Source organism: Mesocricetus auratus, unplaced genomic scaffold (assembly GCF_017639785.1).
Source record: "Mesocricetus auratus isolate SY011 unplaced genomic scaffold, BCM_Maur_2.0 Super-Scaffold_6730, whole genome shotgun sequence".
In the NCBI taxonomy this organism is placed as follows: Eukaryota; Metazoa; Chordata; class Mammalia; order Rodentia; family Cricetidae; genus Mesocricetus; species Mesocricetus auratus.
Window position 1 is genome coordinate 40601649 of NW_024429184.1, and position 25222 is coordinate 40626870.

At 39.0% G+C, this 25222-nt stretch overlaps 1 long non-coding RNA gene across 1 annotated transcript in view; it reads right to left on the reverse strand.

Moving 5' to 3' along the window:
* Positions 1-2820: 2820 nt before the first annotated feature.
* Positions 2821-25222, reverse strand: part of LOC110340149 — a 177922-nt gene continuing 155520 nt past the window's right edge. The window contains exons 2-3 of the long non-coding RNA XR_002381921.1: positions 3801-3924; positions 2821-3146 (exon numbers count right to left, since the gene is read on the reverse strand). This is a non-coding gene — a long non-coding RNA (uncharacterized LOC110340149). The remainder of the gene's footprint in view (positions 3147-3800; positions 3925-25222) is intronic.

Sequence of the window (25222 nt, forward strand, 5' to 3'; positions counted from 1 at the left end):
TTTACTGAGACTCATAGAAGAATACACTTTCCAGGACTATCAAGTGGGAACTGAATATAAGAAGCAGAACAATTGTTACCTAATGTTCTCACCCAGAAGAGTGATATTGCTTTCTTCCTTGAAGCCCTATCTGGCTATATCTTTATTCTAGCTGATAAACACTGCTACATCTTTATTCCAGCTGAAAAACACTGCCAAAATATAAAGTGGTAACTATATATAGATTTTTTTCACTGAGCTTTGATTGAACTATCCAAAGAGCAAAGGGAACAGAAAAATGAAAGAACTCAGAATCATAAGACTGTCTAAATAAACTCCACCTTCCCCATGAAAGTACAGCTTAGAATGGATATTATTGAGACAGTTAATCCAGTAAAGAAGGTAATTAAGAGAAGGTGAAGCTCACCAATGATTAAATGAAACATCAGGGGAAATGCTCAAAGAGGAAGTGCCCTTTTACAGTTTTGGTGAGAATAAAGGAACTTAGTACCAAACACCAGGAATAGGCAAGGCTGGCCAATGGGACTTCTGCCAGGGCACAGGTAAGCAGAGGCTTGTCAGCCCTACAAAGGACATGCATGTGTGGAAACCAAGAATATTGATAGGAAGACAGGCATACCAAGTGCAAAGATAAGGACAAATTCAAAGCCAGTTGGAGGTGACCTGGCCTGGCATCAGATCACTAAGATGCTGGGGACTTGGTGATTTTAACTGAGTGGTTTTTTGTTTTGTTGCTGACTTTCTGTGACTCTAGTTCAGAACCCACTGCTCTTGTGAAGAAACATAAACTGACAACCAAAAATCCATTTGCCTGTAGAAATGACACTTTCAGGTACCAAGTGGGAACCCGAGAAAACACAGAATACAAACAGCGTTACTAAGGTCAAGCAACATGCTCATTTGCTAGTGTATGTGGGAAAGTTAGAAGAACATAGACATAGGTTAGCTTACATAAATTAGTGACAGTACAGAATACAAAAGCCGAATTGTTAGTATATGAGTTTTTACTCACTTTCAAAGTACAAACATCCTCCCTTAACTAAATTTATAACTACTTTTTATTAAAAGAACAAAAAAAGAAAAAAAGCAGCTCTCCATGTGGTGAAATGCCAGTAAGCAATCCAAAATGCTGAAGAGAAATGAAAGCAACTTCAATGACAGCATAGAGCAGTGTTGGAGGAAGGAAAAAAGAGGGAGGAATAAAAAGGATTAGACAGACTATAAGAATGGTGCCTAAGGTCAAAAATGGGAGGAGAAAATATAGACTATCAAGTTATTTCCAGGCATTCTGCTAAAACTCACTTTGTGGTGGTTGTTTTTAAAAACCACAAATTACAATTTCCCCCTGAAAAGCTTAACTGCTAGTATCCCCCACTTCAAACACGGATCCCTTTTACTGTATTTGTGGACTTCACACCTTTCTTCACTGCAGGGTGCTTAGCTCCATGAGGTCAGGTTGCTTGTTTTTGTTCACCACTGAAGTTCCTACCTCTGGAACTTTGCCTGATGCTGTAAATGCTAAATAAATATCCTAGGGAGGGAGGTGGAAGGAAGGAGAAAAACCAGGAAGGGAAGGAAGGAGAAAGGAGGAGAGCAGATAGCATGGAATTTTAAGTAATAATCCAGATCCCTAACTTCTAAACAACATAATTTGGTGTAAATTATTTATAAATATTTTTGAGAGAACATTAATATCACTGATGCACCCAGAATTATGGCATGTGCAAAAGAATAACCCATGTAGTGGAATAAGAGATCCGTTTATTGATGTGACAGAATTTGAAGATCCCCCATGGAAGGCCTCACCCTCCCTGGGGAGCAGAAGGGGGATGGGATTGGGGGTTGGCGGGGAGCATGGGAAGATGGGAGGGAGAGGGAACTGGAATTGATATATAAAATAAGATTGCTTCTAATTTAAATTAAAAATCGAGGCTATAAAACAAAAAAGAGATTCATTTATAACATTTGGAAAATAGTTCACATAGAACACTAATTTAACATGGAAAACATTAGAATTTGGACAATGCTCAGACAAGTGAACCAACTGAATAATTAAATAATGCAAGATTCGGTGAATGTAAATACTAAGTATTTTGATATTAGCCCTTCTTCGTTTTTCTTTTTTTTTTGTTGTTGTTGTTGGTTGTATTGTTTTGCATTTCTGTGCTTTGTACTTGATTAGAATTCTTGTAAAAGAAGCAATTGAAACTATCATTACAGTAGCCCTTGGAAGACTAATAAAGCACCAGGTCCAAGAGAAGCGTGACATTAAAGTATAGTCTTAATTCAAGAGATTTGAATATTTAATCCCAACAATATCATCAACCACATAGATTTAATATCTTTAACCATAAGAGGAAGTAATGAATCATATTTTTTACTCACTCAAATTATAAATATTTCCTATTTATAAAAATAAATATAAAACCAAGGTTATAGTTGATTACAAATAAGAACTTCAGGAAATCAGCAACAATAGCATGTCTTATTATACAGAGATATTTTTCTTTTTTGATTTTTTAAAATAATATTTTATCATATTTTCCTTTACCCAGTTCTACCTAGTTATTCCCCTACTCACCCAACTCCATGTTCTCTGTTTCTTAAGATGCACGAACCAAAAGGAAAAAGCAAAAGGAAAATAAAAAAGATAAATATCAACCATGCAGTCCTTTTTGTATTGGCGAACTACCCCTGAGCTAAGCCTGCCCTGAAGTGTGTTAATACTTCCAAGGGTCACTCCATTAAAGAAAGCAAATTTTTCCCTCTCCTAAAGGTTTTCAATTGCCAATATCTTATTGGTTAGGGGTGGGACTTTGTGTCTACTGCCCCTTTTCAGTGCTGGGAATTTTTTCTAGTTTGAACCTGTATGGGTCTTCTCAATCTGTATGAGTTCATATAAAAATAATCCCTGTTTGGTCTGGAAGACACTGCTTTCTCGGAGTCATCCACTGCCTCTGGCTCTGAGAATTTTTCCACCTCCTCTTCCTTGTTGATCCCTGAGCCTTGAGAGGAGGGGTTCATGAAGACATCCCATTCAGAGCTGAGCGCTCCAACATCTCTTACATTCTGCACATTTTTCCATGAGGGTCTCTGTATCATGTAAGAAGCTGCTTCTTCCATGAGAGTTGAGGGAACGCACCTGTCTATGGGGAAAGCAATGTCATTAGGAGCTATATGGTTTCCGCGCTCATTCAGCAGACCTAGGTCTGATTTTTCTTCCATGTAACTTAATAAGTTATATTTTGCTACTTGAAAATTTTATTTAACTGAAATTTTAGACTTGAACAACAACAACAAAAAAAACAAAAAACAAATGGCCCCAAGGATTAATGGTGATCATAGAAATGTTAGTTATCTGGCAATGTGACCACACACCTATACCTATCTCAAGTGACCCTCACCACAATCCTGTAGAGTCTAAGTTTTGTATCTAACTTCTAACAAGAAAACTGAGATTTAGAGTACTTCAGAAAGTTGGCCATAAATATCCAGGTAATAAAGGATGAAACTACACTTTGCACCCAGATAACCTTGTTAACTATAATAATGACCTGCCTGGCAATATAGCCCCACTGGCGCTTGTATAAGGATGCACAAATATATAAAGATAATCTGCAGAGTTTGTTTTTATTGGTGATTTGTACATTATTTCGGGGCAGACCACTTTGTACTAGATAACTAATTAGGAGATTTATCCCTGGAGAGTTTAATTTCCCTCTCTCTCATTAGTCAGATGTCACCCATAGCTCTTTGTCTAGGCGTAGGATATCATGAGGTGTTGTTTCCCCATTTCTTACCATGTCTATTGATGTCACCATTTTTCTGGTCATGTATATGTAGCCATTTCTAGGAGAAACTTTCATAGCAGACTTCCTGGTATTCTGGCTCTTACAATTTTCCATCCTCTCTTCCATGATGTCCCTGAACAATAGATGCAGGAGTAATTAATAGACCTACTAAGCTTTGATATTTATGAACTACAGCAGTGACTATCGTGGTAAAATAGCTACAAAGGTACAATAAGGGGTACTTGAATGTTAGTGGTAACCAACAGCTGACTAGCTGGATTTATGACCCACTCAGTAGGACAGCAATCATGTCTGGTACTAGAAACTTGGCAAACTTCCCAAGGCTAGTGAGGTCATGGATCTTACAATGGAATCTACTACTGCCACTTTGCTAGACCAGCATAATTCCTAATTACATGCCACCTGTGGTGGCCTATGACTTTAATTCCAGCATTCAGGAGGCAGAGGAAGGCAGATCCCTGAGTTCAAGACCATCCTGGTCTACAGAAAGAGCTCCAGGACAGCTCAGGCTACCCAGAGAAACCTTGTCTCAAATAATAAAATAATAATAATAATAATAATAATAATAATAATAATAATAATCTCTTATTCTTATACCCACAGATAAGTAACTACCACCCCTCATCAAAAAAATAAAGACCATCACAAAAAAAAATCCAACTGGACACAATGTAGACATCAACAGATCATGAGGAGTCCTGCCCCAATGAATACATCTATTTGAAATTCCTTAGTGAAATAAATAAAAAAGATCTGTAAGTGTATTAGTTATTTGTTTCTTTGACTAAATTCCCCACAGAGACTATTTAAGAAAGAACTTGTTGTGGCATAGATACATCATAACAGTAGGGAAGGCATGGCTGCAGGATAAGGTGATCACATTGCTTTGGCTGTCAGAAAATGGAAAGCAAGCAGGAAGTGGTCCCTAAAATCCACTGCCCATGACCTTCTTCCTCCAGAAAGGCTTCAACTCCTAAGAGTTCTACATCCTTTCCAAATAGGGCCACCCTCTAAGGATGTGAACCTGTTGAGAGGAATTCAGCCACTTCAATAGTGATAGACTCAGATCCACAGTTGCTGAATTATGAAGTAGAGATTGGAAGAGGTACAAAGAACCACGAGATATGATGAACATTTTCACATTGTTTTTGTGGTGGTGGTTTGTGTACATGCATGGTTTTCAAAACTCATTGAACTAGAAACTCGTTCCTTACTAGTTGTCCACCAAATGTGGGGAAGTAGGAGCATCCCTTCCAAGATGCAGACAGTGAAGACCCAGAGGCAATAAATAACTACAAGAAACAATATTTTCTGGACAGAACAGAGCAACTGAAGACATGAGCCCACAGTGTTATGACAAGATGCACAAATCCTGTGTAAGTTCAATCCACTGGTAAAAAAAAAATGGTCAGCGCTGATGGGGCAAGTTAGGTATCATAAAGTTCCTCCCACAGCTGAGGAGACGGTGGTGATTGACATGTGATAGTAGAGGGAGAATTAGCTTTCTTCCTTTAAGGATATGACATCTCATATGTATGACATACTCCAGCAGATGGCCATTTACCTAAAGTATATAAGCATCATTAACAGGACTCAAAGAGTTTTGAAAAATTGAAAACACAAAGTTTGTGGGTATGGAATGGGGGGTAACTTTGGGAGGACATTAGGATGAACATGATCAAATGAAATGTGTGAAAGTCTCCAAGAACTAATAAAATTTTTCAAAACACACATTGGCTTTATAAAAACACGTTGGCCTGTACTTATAAAGACATATTGGCCTGTGCTTATAATACCAGTACTAGGGAGGCAGAGACGATTATGTCACCAAGGTATGGTGATACCAGTCCATTTAGACTACTTGGTTAGTTCCAGGTCAATAAAAGACCTTGTCTCAAAAAAAGAAGGAAGACCTTGTCTCTTCAGTGGAGCTGATGCCTGCATATGCATGTATACAATATAAAATACACTCTCACACACATATATTTACTTAGTATATATAATATTTGTGAAGCATTTAAATAAATGCGGTTTTAATGGCTTAGCAAAATGTTAGTATAATTTTCTAACAATAAAAGAACTGAAGTTACTTCCCAATAGCATCCATTTATTTGTCCCTCAGTTTTCAAAAAACAAAGAATTGGAGGATTCTCTTCTTCAAAGAAATACCTAGAAAGGAATTCTGCCTCATCTCCAACTTTCTAACAGCTACTTCAATAATGAAGTTCATTTTTCTTTGCTATCAAACATTACATGAAAATCTCACTGCTTTTCTTTATTGGTGAACTTGTTGGCCTTGCTTGTCTCTACCAGTAGTATATGGAAGTGTAAGTAGAATAATGCCCCACAACATCCTACTTCAACAAAGCAGACACCAGAAGAATTCATTTGGGAGGATTTCCCATTAATTTATATTTTCTACATTGCCTAGTTTTCATAGTTTTGAACCAAGTGGCTAATCTTGAATTAAAATGTCTTCTCATGCCTCCTACCTGACTCACAGTCCAGGTCCTTCATGACTTGGCTCAAATATGCTGGAAAGCCAGCTGAAATTCAATCCCAGTTTGTAAGGCTTGGCAAAGTGTGCATTTGATTCCCTCAGCAGAGGACCATGGGGCCCAGATTTTCTGTGTTTGTGTTGTAGGCTTTCCCAAGTACAAGTTGACATCACCTTTCCCCAGGTTACATGTCTATCATCCCTGATATTGGTTACTACACTCCAGAGATAAATTAAAAATTCAGGGACAATGATAAATATGAAATTTTCTATAGTGTTTTCCAAAACGGTTAGTTTTTTACACCCTCCCTTTCCAGCCCCAGCCCTCACCCCAACAGCATTCTTGTGTGATCACACATCCTGTGACATACTGAAGGATTCACCACTCTCACTATCCTTCCTCTTCCAGTATTCCACAGTCCTGTGTGAAAGTCTACCAGGTACATAAAGACCAGAAGGACGTCTACAAAGTGTGTCACTCTCACAATTAAAGAAAGATGGTTTTCAGCATATTATTTCCCTGTGCTATGAGAGACCAGTCAAGGATATCTCACAATTTAAACCTCCTTTTCCTTTAAAAATATCTGCAGTTTCTTCAAGTTAACAGTGTGCCAGGGACTATTGGAATTTTAATTTTATGATTGCATTGCACTCCAAAGTGTCTTTCTAAATGAAATGACTTTAAAGTCCATGACAATAAAGCAAGTGAAAGAAAAATAGAGATGAATACAGGGTCATAAAGTATCAGAAAGCTATAACAAGGGAACCCCCTCTGGCTACCATAAAACTCAGTAGCTTGACCACAAAATTTTTCAAAAATCAAGAATAAATAAGAATCTAATAAATATCAAAGTAAAGTAAAAACGTCAAGTTGGAACTTCTATTTATCCAAGGAAAAATAATTTCCTATTTCTAGCACATAAATAAAATGCCTTGTGGATTCTAATTTTCACAAGGGTTTTAGCTCAGATTTTCTTGTTTCTTGAAGTAGTGATCCAAAATCTAACATTTCAAGAAATAAAATTTTAAGTAAAACTCAGTTTTCCTAGTTAATTTATAAATATTAAAGAAAACACAGGTCAATGGTGGCATATAGTACTTCTCATCCATGACTATTAATAGTTCAAAGTGTTAAAATTTTAAATGCAACTCAAAAATATGTTTCAGGGAGCTGGGGAGATTGCTCAGTAGGTAGGAGCACTTAACTGTACAAGCACAAAGACCTAATTTCATGTTCCAGGAATCCATAGGAAAGCCTGACATGACTGCAAGCAGACACTTGTAACCCTAACCTCAACACTGGGGGGTGAAGACACACAGATCCCAAGAGTTCATTCACCTACAATACCAAAATGTCGAGCTTCTGGTTTGTGAGAGGCTCTGCCTCAAGGAATTAAGACAGAAAGTGACAGAAGTCACTTGGTGGCCTGCTCTGACATCTACACAAAGATCTCTGATCTTACACAAATCTACATACAACAGGCACACATTCGTATGACACACGTACATACAATATACATCACACACACACACACATACACACACACACACAAAACAAAAAATAACCTTGATGTTTTTTGAGTGAGGCTAGATCAAATTAAAGGCCTAAAAGAGATAAATACTTGAAGCTGATGGAAAAAAATTGAAACTAAGATCACATTGGTTCCAGAGACTTTTTATATGCTTGGTAGGCTCCACATAAACCTTGATCAACTTGAAAAATACCATAACTAGAAAAACATTCAGGCTTTTGGAGACAAATAGAGCTGTGTGACTCCAAATGTATGATATCTTCACCCACTTCTGACTTAGGTAGACATGGCATACTAGCTGTTGGCCTGCTATCAAAACCACCCTGTTATCCTAATGACCTACTTACTTTGATGATCAAACTCCACTTAGTTATATGGTACTTTGACACAGTGGAGTATGTTGGAGAGCACTGGATGGAATAAATACTGCAACATACTCCATTACCATGCTTGCTGATGGTATGGTCCATTGTATCACACTATTTTATTTCAATCTCAGGATAAGTCTGGTCTTGACTGTGACATGGCTGCCATTCTCCTGAGTATATACTTTTGTCTTCTGGATTCTGAATTGCAGATTTTGTCCTGTTTCCCACTTTCCACTTCAAAATTGTCAGACTTTTGGAATCAAATATGTGATTTTCTTTCAGCCTGACTATGGCCTTATAATGACAAGAAATAAATTATTAAATCCTTGATTTACCATTTGTCCTCCATACCAGACTGCCAGTACTCATTTTCAATACATAGGCTTAGAAATATGGCAGAAGCATCATTTGCACACTCCTACTAAATAGAAGCAATTTTTTGTTCTCTAAAGGAGAAAGAGAAAAGCACACAGGGAAAATCCTTGCCTGTCATTCCCTAGTTGATCCCACCTCCTGGTTTCATTTCTTTGTTTTTTGAGACAAATTGTCTCATTGGCCTGGCACTCATCCAATGGGCTTGATTGGTTGGCTTGTCAGCCTGAGGTATCTCCTGTCTCCACCTCGCCAGGCCTAGGTTTCCAAGTGTGGACCACCATGGCTAGCTTATTTTATATGGGCCCTGGAATCAAATCCAATTCCTATGGTTGAACCATCCTTCCAACCCTCATGAAACACATTTTTACAGTATAGATGTGGTAAGTGCCAGCTAGTATAAACCATGCTCATCAGGTCAAAATGTAACCTAAGTCTGCCCTGTACTGCACAAGGAACACACAAGTCAGAGGTCACCATGGTAATTCCAAACCTTATAATCTGAGTATGAGTTGCTGCAATAGCTCTCTCCCTTCCGCTTTTGGAATTAAGTCTGTTTTGTCAGTTTTGTAGCCACAAAAGCTGTCACTCCAAACAGGCCCAGTTTACTTAGTATTCAAACAACGTAAGGCTATGATATAATTTTTCTTCCCATTTTTGTTTTAGGGATAAGCAGTTGTTGACAGGCTTTCAGATTATCAAGGAGAGCCTAGGATTGGCTTCTGCTATTTGTAACAGTGCTTAGCAGGAAGCAATAGCATAAAACCACCAAAAACAAATACAGGATTTAGACAAGATAGTCTCTTTTTTTCTCTCCTAATGTCTCCTTGGATTAGTTATCATTTCCTCAATTATAAGTGCAAATATATTGTCATGCTATAATATACATTTTATAGAACTCTAAACAATTATGAAGAACCTACTGTATTTTATTCCCATGCTCTGAGTATTGCTTGCTCATGTTTCTAAACAAACATGGCTTTCCATGACAAGACAGAACTTCCTGGCCCTCTACTTTTTGGGCTTGCAGTAGGTGTTCCAGCACGGTGGGGTTTGAGTCATGATGAACAAAGGAATGTATCCATTGATTTCACAAGGTACATGTATGCATGAGATCTGAATGGATCCAACTTTCTAACATGCATTTTGTCCACAAACCTCATAGAAAATCTCCATCCTCTCTTTCTAACTTGAGTTTTACCTTCTCTCTTGCTAGGAGTCTTAGCTGGGTTCATCCTTGTAGAATCCTGGGAGAGATTCCCTTGCGCCGAGTTTTTACCTGACCCTGAAATTCTTTTCCCTAGTCACTTAAAAAGCACCATTTTGCTATAACTTGTTAATCTTTCCACTGAGATACAAACTGATGCAGGTTTGTGTGTACAGTTCATTTAAATTACTTGATTTCAAGTTAGTTTATTAAAAGACTTTCTATTGTCGAATATTGTAGACAGATTTTTCTTTGGGCTGTCAGCTCACAAATAATGACATGAAGACTTATTATTGAAGACTTGACCTTAGCTCAGGCTTACCCAACTAGCTCTTATAAGTTAAATCAACCCATTTATAATAATCTACATTTTGCCTCATGACTTTTTAGCTTTCTTTCATTCTGTATGTCTGACTCCCTCCATGTCTCATTGGTGTCTCTTTCAAGAGCCTAGAGTCATCCCAAGTTCCTCTCTTTTTCCCACAATTCCTGCCTATCTCCCCTGCCTACCTATTGGACATTCAGCTTTTACTACACCAATCACAGCATCACATTTTCACAGTGTACAAATATTCCGCAACAAAATATGTTTGAAGGATAGTATTCATTTTAATCCTGTCACCTGTTCTTCCCTTAACACAGTCATTTCTTAGCTTGCAGCCCACTCTGGTGAGTGATAAACCCTGAACTAACTAAATAGGAGTTAGTCAGAGTCTGTAGCTGCAAACAACAGGGGTAAATTCTGGCTAAGAAGTAAGAAAAAATTAGTAAGCTGTTGTCAAGAGCTTCACAATCAATAGAAATCTGAACAGTTATGCAAATTTCTTCATGTGGAAGAGGTAGGTTCAATTGATTAGCTCCCATCTACAAAAAGAAAGTTATTATTCTTTATTTATTTAGCACTGGCTCCTAGATCAAATTTGGATGTAGGTACTCATGACTGATATGTTGTGTGGCTGTAAAGAAAGTTGGAAAAGCAAAACTGGCATTTTCAAATTCTACAGTAAGACAATCTTTGTTCTCCCCACCACCCCACATAAAGGATGGAGAATTAAATAGTCCCTTGACCTTTTACTAAGGGTTTAAATGCTGAACCAAAGAGAAAAAAGCAAAAAAATGAGAAGTATCTATTTTCGACATAGCAATTCAATACATAAGTGCAGGAGACATGTGTCTTCCATTAACCATGGCAACAAATACCCATGGTCCTGTTCATCCATGCTCACTTAAACTATTGCTACTATTTGGAAAATGAGACACATTCATGAACTCTACACCTATTTTCATATTCTTCCTTTACTATTGACTGTGTATCAAATACCCTCTCTTTAACTACACACACACACACACACACACACACACACACACACACTCTTATGCAAATGCCAGGAGTAACAATTCCACCCATACATTCAGGTGGAGTAACTAACTGTCGTGAGCACAAGTGACCCCAGAGTAACAAGCCCATTTGTCCACTTACCTGGTGGTTTCCACTGTGACTCCATTTGCCCAAAGCATAGGCTGTATGTCAATGTTAAATCAAAGTATTTTATTCTAGGCTATGGAGATTGCTCACCATGTAGAGCACTTGCTGGTCAAGCAGGAAGACCCAAGCTTGAGTCCCCAGCAACCATATGAAAAAGCCAGGCATGGCCCATGCACCTGAAACTCTCCTGCTAGAGTAGATGTAGGCAGGGGGCTTTCCGGGGCTTAATGTGGTTGGGAAAAGAATGGTAGTTTTTGGTTCAGTGATAGACTTTGTCTCAACAAAGTAAGGAAGGTAACAAGCAATGAAGGAAGGCACCCAAGCCTGTATGCAGTACAGGCATGTATATCCACAAACACAAATGTACACATAAGAAAGTGAAATAATAAATTGTCAAGTCAGAAAGCAGCTTTGTTCCACCATCACAATGTTCCTTTAAGTATCCATTTGTATTATTTAACCAGCTGTGAAATGAAGTATTTGGTAGCAATAAAGCCCCAAAATGTATCTAGATGCTAAATTCTATAATTCAGTTAGTCCCAGTGGGAAACTATTGGGCAGGACTGCATTGGGTATGGCCTCTTGACCTAATGATAAGTTTTAGGACATGGTATATTCTTAACAAATACTATATATCAATTGAGTAAAAAGTAAATATTAAAAGGATGGATGGATGGATGAATGGATGGACAGACAGATGGATGGACAGATGATAAATGAATGGATGTTTCTCTGATTTTTTGTTAAAGTGTGACCAGACCAATCCATGGACATCCCTCTGATTATCTTTTCTGCTGACACATGCCTTTCCCTTTCCTCACACTAACATTGTTACTAAGAATTCCTCAGTTAGTGGGCTAGCGAAATGGCTTGGCTGTTAAAGGCTACACTCCCCACCAAAATGACAAGCTGATTTAAAGTTAAAAAATTTGTATTTACGTTTTAACATCTTGATATAGACTTATATATTATTCTGCTCACTCATTTAAAGCGTATAACTCAGTGGTTTTTAATATAGTCAGAGTGAAACTGTTATTGCAATTTAGAGCCTTTATATCAGCCCTACCTAAAAAATGTCATAAGCACTGTGTTACTTTCCACATTGCAATGATCAGGCACTGACAAAAGCCCCTTATGAGGGTTCAGTCTGTCATAGCAGAGCAAGCACAAAGTAGGAGCATCACATTCACAGTCAGGAAACAGAGAGCAATGAATGCTAGGACTGTACTTGCTTTCTCCTTCTTTATTCAGTCCTGAACTGAAACCTATGGGATGCTGTTTCTCCACTCAGATTGGGTCCTCTGAACATCCTCATAGATACACCCAGAGGGGTGTTTCCATGGTGATTCTAAGTCTAGTCAGGCAGACAATAAAGACTAGCTAAACCACTAAGTTAATCTTTATTATTCCTCCCAAAACCCAGATCTAAGGTACCACTAATCGACTGTCAATCTCAGTAAATTTGCTTATCTTGGACATTTCATGAGTGAAATTATAAAAATGAATGTGCTTCATAACTGGCTTCTTTAACTCATCAAAAATTTTAAAGGATAATCTATATTGTAAGATTTATCAACGTGTCATTTGTGGATATTTTAATGTTGAGGTTTTAGGGTGCCTTAAATGTTCATATATTGATTGCTATACATAGGACATTTGAAAAGATTTTCACTTATCCTAATAATTATATTTTCACCACCGTCATGGCAACCTTGAAAAATGAAAAAAAATTTAAAGAAGCAATTTATCTGATTCACTTGTTGTTTGTGGTTTTAATTATAAGACTTTGGAAGTTCTAATAAATTTTAAAAGTTGGCATATAATTGTTTATAGAATTCTTTATAATACTTATTTTTCAAGATTGATTTCTTATTGAATTCATTTTGAAGAAGCCTTCAGTCCACCACCAGTTACTCTGAGTATTTGACAAAACTCTTTTGCCAGTAGCTTCAACACATTTGTAGCAAGCCCTTTGTTTTATTATTCCCTATATTTTGTTTGTACTTGAAGCAGAACATGTTTGTATTACTAACATTGTTACATAAAGTTCTAGCTAACTCACTCATCTACACCTTTAATGAGTACTGCTACATAATCTCATCTATCTATGGATAAACTGTAACGGTGTGAGTACGGACTGACTGGAATAGAATTATACTTGATTTCCTTTCTCTTTTAATTTTAACCAATTGTGCACTATTTTTGCATTTGTTTATATAAATTCAATTAAAGAAACTATGAGTGAATTTATCTAGCCATTCTTAGCCTTAACCAAAATGGGGAAAAGGGTTCTAGCATGTAGCTGATCCAACATAGTACCTTTACAAGATATTTTAAGTTAGACATTTCTCCTGTTTAGAAATTAGCCTAAGTCTATAAGTCAGTGATAGAGCATTTGCCTAGCATGAGCAAGGCGCTTGATCTAATCCCCAGTAATACACACATACAAAATTTAATAATAATTATAATAAATCATATGAAAAAGAATGGACCTACCACAAAAGTTAAGAAGCACTTTCTACCTCATGGACTCAAGGAATTGATGAATAAAACACAAGGAATTCATATACCACAGTTGCAACACCAAGGAAGATATTGATTTCAAAATAAGCAAAATCTTTCCAGATAGTTTTCCAAAAAAAAAGGTTTGCAAATAGCCAGTAAGTTTTCAGATGGTGCTTAATACTAGTAATGCTCTGGGGAAATGAAGTCAAACAAGCTGGCAAGTCTTGGCCAGGATACAATGGGAACACTTGGTACGTCCTTGGTCGGGTAGGAGATGGATACATCCATTATGGAAGGCAGCAGAGGTTTTTCAAGAACTTACAATTAGAAATACAATGAATCTAGCAATACAAATTCTTCACCAATAGCCAAAAGGATCAATTAAAGTCCATCCATAAGAGATTCTTGCATGTTTTTATTCCCTCTTGTTTAGAAGAGTTGACGAATCAGTGCTAATCTCTAGATTCTTAAGACACACCCAGATTCCTGACAATCTTTTGATGCATTGCTGCATCTCCTGTAAAAGCACATTTTCACATTTAGAATTTAGTGCTTCAACAGCAGAGGGGTTTAGAGGCCCCAACATCAGCTTCCTAAGTGCTCTGATGTCAATTCAGAATTGCTTCAAAACTTAACTTTCCTGAGTCAGAGCAGGTTGTATTTTTTTTCATTCTGAAGAATTTCCAATTTATCGTTGTTGAATTCAGCACTACCATGTGTGGACTAGAGTTGGCCTGTGATTGCTAGTGATATATGAAAACTATGATGTGGAGAATTGGTTCTTCTTAGCATTACTACATTCTGATGAAGTTGCCTCACACCTACGGAATCTGTTAACAAATTTGGAAGTGATGTTGTATGTTTTTATTTTGGGACTTCCCTCTCATACTGGTTTTTTTTCAATGTAATTTGAAAAAATAGCAGCCATTGATAGATTGAAAATCAGCAGAGCCAATGCTTCTCCTCAGATAATTCTAGATTATTTACCCCAGTCTAAGTCCTCTCAAGCCTTCCTTCTTATTGTCATGGGAAGAGTGCTAAGGAATGAGAAATGAAAGTTTCCCTTTGGTATGCTTCTTATAAAATGTAAGTGTATGCTTGATGTGTTCATCTGCAACGAATCATCACATGGCCAGCAGGCTAAGACATTATGGATTTATTATTTTATCTATGTATTGACCAGGAGACTGCGTGGTGTAACTGGACTCTTAGGACATGATGTGAACCACATCATCAAGACACTAACAGGACTGAGTTCTTACCTGGAGACTCCAGGGGAAAGTCTAACATCCTCCTCCTCGATGTTAGCAGAATGTAGCCCCTTGCAGTAACAAGCCCCCACTTGCTTACAGCCCGAGTCTTCCCTCAGCTCCTCGACACAGTTCACAATTTTCTTATTTTACTACCTGCCCCTTGGTTTTTAAGGTGATAAAAAAGAGTAGGGTGTTTCTTCTACTACAAACCCCTGATCATCTCTGCTGTGACTAACCAGAAAGAGCCTCTGGGGGGGGGCATTGGGCTTCCCTCCCTACCTTAACATCAGTTTTGCCATGAGGCATAACCCACCAAGTGCACAGACCGAGAAATTACATAGCCACTCGCCATGTACCCACAACACGAATCAGGCAACAGGGAACACTTGGTCGCCTTGGAATTCCACCTACCACATGCTCCATGGAACTCTGTATATGAATTCAGAAACTGTTTCCTTTGAATTCTGGCTGATAAAGACTCTTGACTATTAAGTAACTATCTTTACATCAATCTACCCTTTGTTTGGAAGGAGTCTGTCTGTGTATACAAGAGGCTGAGATTGTTTAATTTCAATGACTAAACTAATATTCACTAAATACCTCCTGTTTAAACGCAAGGAGCAATAGCACCTGTGTGCTGTATTACAGATGTTTAATTTCAGTGCCTCCAATTTCACAGGGAGTGTGTAAACTAAAATCGCTTTCTTTGAAAATTCGTTTTGTACAGTTTTAATACTCTTGAGGTTTCCCATTAAGAGGTATTTCAAAGGAATGTTATGGCTCCTGCTAACTTATTATAGAGCCATCCCATTATAACATAAACTGAAGACTGTGAGATAATTCATTCCAGATAGAGATATAAACAGATTATTACAGATAACTTAAGTAATGCTTTTCTCTCCTGTGAATACAATTTGTGTCACTTAAAAGCTGGAATCAAAGGAAGCTTAGCTTTAGAGATCTTTAGATCTGGTAGAGAGAGCAAGCAACAGCATCACTACCTAATTAAATTGTATACTGTGCATTTGAGGGTTTGGTATGAAACAAGATGGGGAAAGTGTATGCATCCTTGATAAGTATCATTTGCAACAAGTTGGCAAGCTGGCAGACACTAAAAGCCAAAAATAGCAGTTTTGCTGTGGAATTATTTTTCAATGACTTCATGGCTCCACAATCCAACTTGCATTTCTAATTTTTCAAGATAAAAACCTCTCTCTCTTTCTCTCTCTCATCCTCTCTCTCTCTAAGTAGATTATTCTAGAAAGTTTGTCACTTTAAAAAAGTATTCTGTATAATGTTCTTGAGGCTGTTGATGACAAAGGGAAAACCAAGCATTCTTTGACACCGAGCATAGCAAAGTCAAACCTTAACCTCTGGTGGTGACACAGATGTTTTAACTGCACTGCAAACACTCCAGCTAAGGCCTTGTTTCTGAATTCATTTAACTTTACTAACATTTCAGCCCCTTTCCAGGCTTATGTTTCTATGTCAAATTCATCTTAAGTATCACAGCCAAGAGACCAGACATGTTTTATAAAATAGACATCTGGTTAGAGAGTACCATACATCTCAGAGTATGCTTTGCTGTGGCAGGAGACAGAAGCTGGCTTGTTGTTGGATGAGTTGACCCTTGCCTGCGTCTGAATCATGATGTGTCCTCCTAACATGAGGGGCAGAAGGTCAGTTTTGTGTCTTTTGGTGCCTTACTTCATGTACTGGCTTTACGCCTGTGCCGTCAGTGAGCGTTCCCAGAAACTTAAAGATGCATTTGGCCACTAGTGGAACCAAGCTCTAGCCAGTGCCCCTGATATCAGTGCACTCACAGTGCCATAACCTCTCACTCACCCCATTCATGCAGAAAAGATAACCATTCTCAAAATTACCAGATGACAGAGCACCGCAGGGGACAGGTGAGAGTGGTCCCAGTTTATTGATCTCATATGCAATGTAATGTGGGACAAGAAGTCACCGCATGCCATGCATGGCCACACAGAAGTCACCCTTGACAACAAACTAAACTGGGAATGTGAAAGGGAGCTTTGTAGCATCACAAGAGTGAGGTACCCTCCAGTTCAATGGGCATATGTCCTTAGATCACTTGAATTTCATAGACTCACAGGGAAATGGAGCCCAATGGTTTGGGCACTGGACTCTGTACAGCTGACTGAGCTAACAAGAAAAGTAGCTAAGTGGGCACATTTCCACTGGGTGAGGGACACAGTTGTGAGTATAGTTAGGTCTCTTGTAGCTTGTTAGGTTTAAACATTTCTAAATAACCCTTAAACGCTTCTTTCTAATAGAGCACAGGTGATGAAACTGAATTAATTAAGATTCCATACAGTCAACTAAAGACGAAAGCAAACCCTAACCACCACTGCAACATTCTTCTGCAGATAACAGTAATAACAAGTATAATAGCAGTAATAATCCCAGAACCTCCTCTAAAAGTTCTGAGATGAAGGAACTTCTAAAACTTCTTGCCTGGGAGCTTTATAGCACTATCTAACATACACTGGTCATGGTTCTCAGTTGCCTACATACTAGTTTCTCTTACTTTTCTTGCCCAAATAATCTCTTATTTTCTGCCCCGAGCATGATTAAATGACTCCCGGAGGTGACCAGGTGTTCAACCCCCTGCTCACTTCCTTCTTGGCACAGATACTGTCATTTCTATGATGCACTATTTGTTTTTTCCAGAAAAGTACTATTGAAGTTGTATTTACTTGAAGTGATTCATTTCCACCTTTTTGTCCCTCTCCCTGGTAGCTTAGAAAATGCCAAAAAACTCAAAGTGCCTCATGCTTATGCTGAATCATCTTCAGATGTTCTTGGAATACAAGTCCGAGTTCATCAATGTGCCTGTCCCCGGACGAGTATCCCCTGCACTGAGGCTCAGACCCTAATGGGGTTGCTTCTTCATACCTGTGTACCACCTCCAGGGAAAGAAGGGGTGTATGTAAGAAAGAGAGGAGAAGGGGGGACAAGCTTCAACTTGATTCCAAGAATCAGTGCCATCAATAACATGTGTCACTCCTGATGACATTGGGCGCCCAATTCTGGACTTCATGGCCAGCCACCAGGGGACGTTTTTGCTGGTACAGTCACTATATAAACTCCCATTTGGTCTTTTTGGTACCCCCTGCTCTGCAAGCATCCTGTAAATTTTCTTGACTTAATGTCACTAGATTTCTGAACCTGCACGTCCTTCCTGTGTAGCCAGTGCCAGCAGGACTGAGGTCACAGCCACAGGCACCACTGGGGTTTGGAGGAAGGTGACAGGAAGCAGCTGCCCTAGTCTCTACTCTCCATTACTGAAAATCACCTGCTGCTTCAGTGCAGCCAAATGCCAAGCACTCCAGATCCCTCCAGCTGGCTTGCTAGTGTGCTCGCCTTGCAGTCTTCATTTGCTCGCAAAGCAACAATACGAGCTGGGCATTCCTACACCCGCTGTTTCATGCCTACCTGGATCCACTCGGGGGGAGAAGAAAAGAGGAACCATGGAAACCCATCCCCACCGGCAATCCCAAGCCCTTTGCATACAGTTCAAGTACTAGACAAAATAGATCCTGAGTTTTAAGATGTCCAAGTTTTTATGTTGGAATAATTTTGGGAGTAGAAATTTTTCTTTAGGGTTTCTAACTGGGAATGTTAACCTGAAAGCGTGAGGTGTGCCATCTTGTCTCCCTTTGGATGGATTAGAACACTATCTGGCTGGAGAGATGGATCAGTGGTTAAAAGCATGTGCTGCTCTTCCAGAGGACCTGAATTTAGTCCCAGCCACTATGTCAGGCAGCCCACAACCTCCCGTAACTTCAGCTTCAAAGTATCCAGTGTCTTCTTCTGGTGTCTATGGGGACCTGTTCTCATGTGCACATATCCATACACTGACACAAGTAAAATGGTATCTTTTTGAAAAAGAATATTATCAAGGAAAATGTTTAAAAGCCTGTGGTTGTTTGAAATAAAATGGCCCCCAAAGGGAGTGGCACAATTAAGATGTGTGACCTTGTTGGAGGAAGTGTGTCACTGTTGTGGAGGCTTTGATGTCCCTTTTGCTCAAGTTTCCCTCGGTGTGTCAGTCAGTCAGCTTCCTGTTGCCTGCAGCACCACATCTGCCTGCCTGCCACCATGTTCCCCACCATGATGATAAATGGATGAACATCTGAAACTGTAAGCGATCTACTTCAATTAAATGTTTTCATTTATTAGAGTTGCCATAGTCATGGTGCTTCTCCACAGCAATAGAAACCCTAACTAAGACAAAGCTTGGTGTGGACTGCAATCCTACATGAGGCGCAACAAACTAAAACTAAGTGGAGCTATCCACATTGAAATTCTGTACAACCAACCCCAGACTAAACTGCTTATCTGACTAGGAAATGAGATGGGGTGGATTTTAGCCAGTAGGATAATGGAGTCTCCCTGTTTTAACTTTTACATTGGAAAATAACTGCTGCAAACTCACAATTCTACCCTCTGATTCTACTTTCTTAATCCTTTTCTGACTACATAGCCAACCTCATCTGTTCAACTCATTGGATCTCTAATTCCAGAACCACAAATAAAAATAAACACTTAAATCACACCTGTTTCTGTGAATGTTTCTTTTAAATTCTCACAAAGTCCTCATAAGGGCTAGAAATAGCACTGCACACCTGTAATCCTAGCATCTGGGAGGCTGAGGCAGGAATGTTACTGAGTCTAGACTAGTCTGGACTGCATAGTAATCCCCTGCCTCAAAAAAATTTCCATAAAACTGCTTTAATTTTCTAAGACCTTTATTTACTTATGATTGGCATATTATGATTTTAGTTCCTAGTATATGCATTGTTTTTAAAATAACATTTACATTAGCAAATCATTGGATCCCCTAAATGAAGTTGAGGGAAAATATATACTGAAAATTTAAGAAAGAAATCAATACTTATTGCCACCCTATGTTAAGAAAAGAAAGCTATGTCTTCACTGAGCAGTATGTTTTAAATATTCGATCACATTGTTAGTCTAGTCATTTAGCTTGTTAAGCCTTCAGTCATCTTCAAATGTGGACCTCAGAACTCAAACCTCCAATTAGCAAAATCATGAATACTTTTAGGAAACAGGGGAGAGGAAGGAGGATTGGTGTGTATCATAACTCAAAAAGTAAGATTTGCTTTCAATAATTTTGGTAAAATATGTAAGCAAAACTTTCTGAAAATCATCAAGAAGGTTAATGGTTGAAGTGATCGTGTGTAAAGTACATTAAATACTCCAGACGGCCCTGAGGTCAATGAGAAAAGGCAACAGGCTTTAGCATCTCAATTTTCAATAGGGTGAGGTCATGAAGTCACAAGAATTTGATTTAAATAAAAACATACACACAAAGCATTAACTGTTTAAAACCTATGAAAGATTCTATGTGTGTTTATTATTTTAATGAGCAAAGTGCATGGGCAATTAGGTTAAATAAGGGGGCAATAACCTTATGAAATAGATTGGCAGATCATACTTTGTGCTCTCGTGGGGTCCAGTGGAGCAAACCACCGAGGGAGTAGAAGCCGTCCCCACAATTTGAGACAGTCTTCCTCTCTATTTGGTCACCTAAAGAAGTACTAGGAATGATGGCTGACCCCACCATGCTCTAATTATGAACTCTAGTTTGCAAAGACTCACTTTTAGAGAACCTGAGTGGAGAAACTTTCCAAGCTGCCTGCTTTTTCTGACCTTTAGGATTTGAAGAAATAAGTGGGTTGGGTTTGAAAGTGATAAATTTGTAGTCCTTTGTTAAACAGCAAGGAAGCTATTAAGTGGAGTTGATGTCCAAACGATTCCCTGCTTCCAATGGGTGTTTTACATGAATCAACCATTGTCATTCCTTACCCAGTTCTGTTACTCTGCATTCTAGTCCCACCCTCCCCTCCTTGGCCCACTTCCTACTTGCCCCACTCAACAGACAGCATGACATTTTTTATCCATGGCTTAGGTTCAGTCTACTGCATTCACATGTCTTCATCCTTGGGGTCATCTCATGGGAAGGAAGCCTTTCCTGATAAAAATCCTGGATCCCATCCCTTCAGCACTGCTAGCCTCTCAGAGAAAGCCTGACCCATATGAATTTTACATGGGTTATTTGCATTTCATTCCAGAATGCTGCCTTCTGGAGAAAAACAGATGGGTATGGAACATTTCAGGAGAAAATTAGTCAGATTTGGAACTGGTGAGATACATAAGATGAAGGAAAAATAGTCAAAAGTATGGAACCCTGAAAGCATGAAGACTGGTGATGTCACCATCCAATATGAGTATGGCATTAAGAAGAGCTGGAATCAAGACAGTGAAACTGATTGTATCATGCTGAATGTGCAGCATTATAGGAACACCCATGACTGCTATGAGTTCCCTGGAGCAGTCCAATCCATAAACCCAAGAGAAATGTCTGCCTTCTTCATGATCTCTAATGCTAGCTGTACTTTAAGTTCTCATTAACTGTTTTTCAGAGTCTTCATGGATGTGTCAATTATTCATTTAACATCTGGGCTTAGGAGGGGAGAGGATTGGAGATAGTATCTCTAACAGAGTAGGAAAGTTTGAATGCAAAGCCATAAATTCACATTTAAGAAAATCAAAACCTTACAGAAGGATTGCAAGACTTAAAAACCAAACCATAGTGAGTATTGATGTCCTGGATTGAAAATGTATATGACCTGAAAATGTTTTCATGCATATATATACATTTTAGAGTACTCTTCTACTATACACTACATACTAGATACTAAACTCACCATGGGTATAATTATGCAATGTCTAGATTTTTATTTAAATTCCCACACCAGACCATTTGAAAGGAGGAAATTTTCCAGTAGGAGAGGAAGGGTAAATAAGAAAGGATTAAGGAAGTATAGTTAAAGTGTAGTGTAGACATAAATGGAAATGTCACAATGAAACCTATTTTGTATGAAATTAAAATACAGCAGTAAAAATGAAGTGAAAACACCTTCAAAATGTATGAGACAATGAGAGTTAAGAATGATATAGTAAGAAAGTAGGTGGTTACTGAACATAGGAAATAGGTACATGGGTGTTCATAGGAAATTTCCACCTGCCATTGTGTTTGCTTAAAACTACAAAAACAAGAGACAGTAAGAAGGAAGGAGGGGATGTTGACAGTTGGAATAGTTGCCTTTGTCTGAAAACTGTCCTTATAGAAATAAATACGTTATGTGCAAAAAATATTTGGTGTTTTATTTTTTTTACCAGATGACGTATTTAGTGTACAACTTAGCAGGGGACAGACCTCCATCTGCAAAATGCATGGACACCACTTCCTTTTTACTTTCTGATGTTCTGAGACATTTCCATTAGTTCCCCATCAGTGTCTCCATCAAAAGTACCTGGCTGATCTAACTCATCAGGGAAAGGCAGGTTTGCAAGGAGAGATCACCTGCTTCAAGAGGAGAGCTGGGAGGGGTGATGCCTACCCAGCCAGACCCAAGCAGTCCCTTAACTTGTCCTTTAACAGCAACCCCAACAGAGACGTTAATCTACTTAATGGAAAACAGATACGTTTCTTACAAGTCTACTACGGTTCTGATCTTAAACATTTCCTGCCTCCAACATTCTCTGCTCAGCTAAGGAGATGAAGACTCATGACGTCACAGAGTAAACTGAGGCAGAACCCAGCAGCTAAGACTGCCTCAGAGAAGCCTTTCTCCTCTCATCCTCACTATGATTCCCAGGGGATTCTCGGAGAAAACTGGAGCTTAAGTAGTTAGTATAATAAAATGTGGCAGCTATTCATCATTTGTGGCTCACTCTGGTTGACTATCACCCATGGTGAGTTGTGCTGGGTTTATTAAATGTTGTCACTGTGTTTGGAAAAAGTATGCAGCACTCCAGACCTGTCCATTGCCCCTTCTCATGAGAGGAAGGGAGAATAGCACCAACTTAAGAGCCGGTTCTCAAACTAGACCCAAAAGGCTGATGCTGCAGCCATCTGGCCCTAGAACCTTGAGAATAAATCACAGTGTAACAGTGTTCAGAGTTTGGGACAAAGCCTTCATGGTTTAATCCTTGCCAGATATCTATGCAGTGGTTACATCTTCCTCATTTGTGATCTTCCCAGATTGGAGATGGAATCATCCTGCATACCGAGGTGGTTGTGATGGTGAACTTGGACATCCATACCCATGGGTAAGGTGTTATTTGGTCTAATGAATGAAGCACACATGAATTCTTCTCAGGCCAAAGTTTAAGTATGTGAAAATATAAGTTTATCCTTTGTTACTGATCCCAGATGATGCTTCAAACTCCAACTCATTCCTTACAGTGACAGAACTTAATAGTGCTCTGCCCTAGGTAGATCAGGTATTCTCAAGAAATTCAGTCAAGAGTGCTGGACACTGTCCCTTTTGACTACAGGAGTGAGACTTTCCCTTTCTTTGTTTGTGGTAGGTGGTCTGACCATAAAGAGTAAAGCCAAGTATGGGATCACTACCTGTTTTCAAATATCAATAAAAGGGAATAAGTGCTATAGTGTTGGACATAAAGACTCACCCAGAAGACCCAATCCATCCTTAGTAGGAAGTAAGGAGGCCTGGAGAATTTGTTCTGGCAGCGCTAGCAGCAGTAGCGTCCAAAGCACTATTCTGGGAGTGGTGGAAGTTGACTGCATTGGTATCCTCTGTCCACTTCTGACTGTAGTATTGCCAATGGCAGTGTCATTGGCATCTAACCAGATGCTTCCTGTGCTGTGGTTTTGGCTGAAGGGAGTCCCACCCTTTCTCTAAGCTCATTGATTCTGCTCTCCTTCTCTGCTTGTTTTAGAGTTGGTTTTCTTGTTCATAACCAAAGTCCTGACAAGTTCTTGTATTTGCTCCTGAAACCCCTCTGAGAGGGTAGTGGGAAGATGGCATCAGGTCTGTGGAGCTCCACAGAGCAGCGTCCAAGAAAGGCAGTTCCTAACATAGATTCCATACATGTCTGCTAATGTACATACTGTTTTACCTCATCAGGCATTGTCCCCTCCCTATGAGACAGATTTTTCCTCACCTGGCCCCTGGTAATTATGCATCATCTAGGAGCTACCATAGCATCTTCATTTATCCAAGCCTTCTACCAGGTCTTTGGTTCTGTACAAGGTTATTCACATGGAATGTCTATAAATTTGCCTTAGGTATGTTTCTTTGGCACTAAATGCTGGTGCTACCATTTCCATGTGTCTAACTTACAATGACACAAGGCTCTCTGGTTATTTGCTACTTTCCAAGTTCCCCACTATGGTAGTTTGAATGTATTTGGCCCCCATAGACTAAAAGGGAATGGAACTATTAGGAGGTGTGGCCTTGTTGGAGGAAGTGTGGTCTTGTTGGAGGAGGCTGGATGACACAACCTTTTTTATTTTTAAATTTAAATTTAAATTAGAAACAAGTTTGCTTCACATGTCAATTCCAGGTCCCTTTCCCTTTCCCTCCCCTCCTCCCACGCTCTCCCACCAACCCCCCCCAATATCCCCTCATTTCCCCAGGGAGGGTGAGGTCCTCCATGGGGGTGTCCATAGTCTGTCATTTCATCCAGGGCAGTGCCTAGACCCTCCCCCAAGAGTCCAGAGTGAGAGTGCATCTCACATTGTTGGGTGGGAGTCCAAAGTCCTTTTGTATACCCAGGATAAATACTGATCTACTACCCAAGGCTCAATAGATTACCTAGGCCTCCTCACTGACACCCACATTCATTGTAGAGGTCTCTAACCTTTTTAATTAAGCTTACACCTAGGCATTTAGTTTTTATTTATTGTAATGAAAAATTTCTGCTGATTTATTTCTCAGCACATTCAGTAATGGCATGTTAGAAAGCTACTCATTTATTGTATGTATACAGTATACCCTGATATTTAGAAGATAGGACACCTTCCAAAGATGGAGTCATGACAAGAATTCTAAGTACTTGTGAGAAAACTTCAGCTAAGACAAAAGTCTTGTGACCTCAGTGTCTGCAGAAATACAGAACTGTTATTGGAATGTGTTTGCATGCCCCTCCCAGGTATTGTGCATAGGGAAGAATTTACCTCAGATTATTCATTACAACTGTCTATTGTCATTTGTTCATACCCCCTGTGGAAAACATACTTTTGCCACTTGCAGATTATCTGTCATGTGCAGCTTATCCTTGTGACTGGACACTTTATTCATTTGATTGCTCTTTACCCTCAGAGT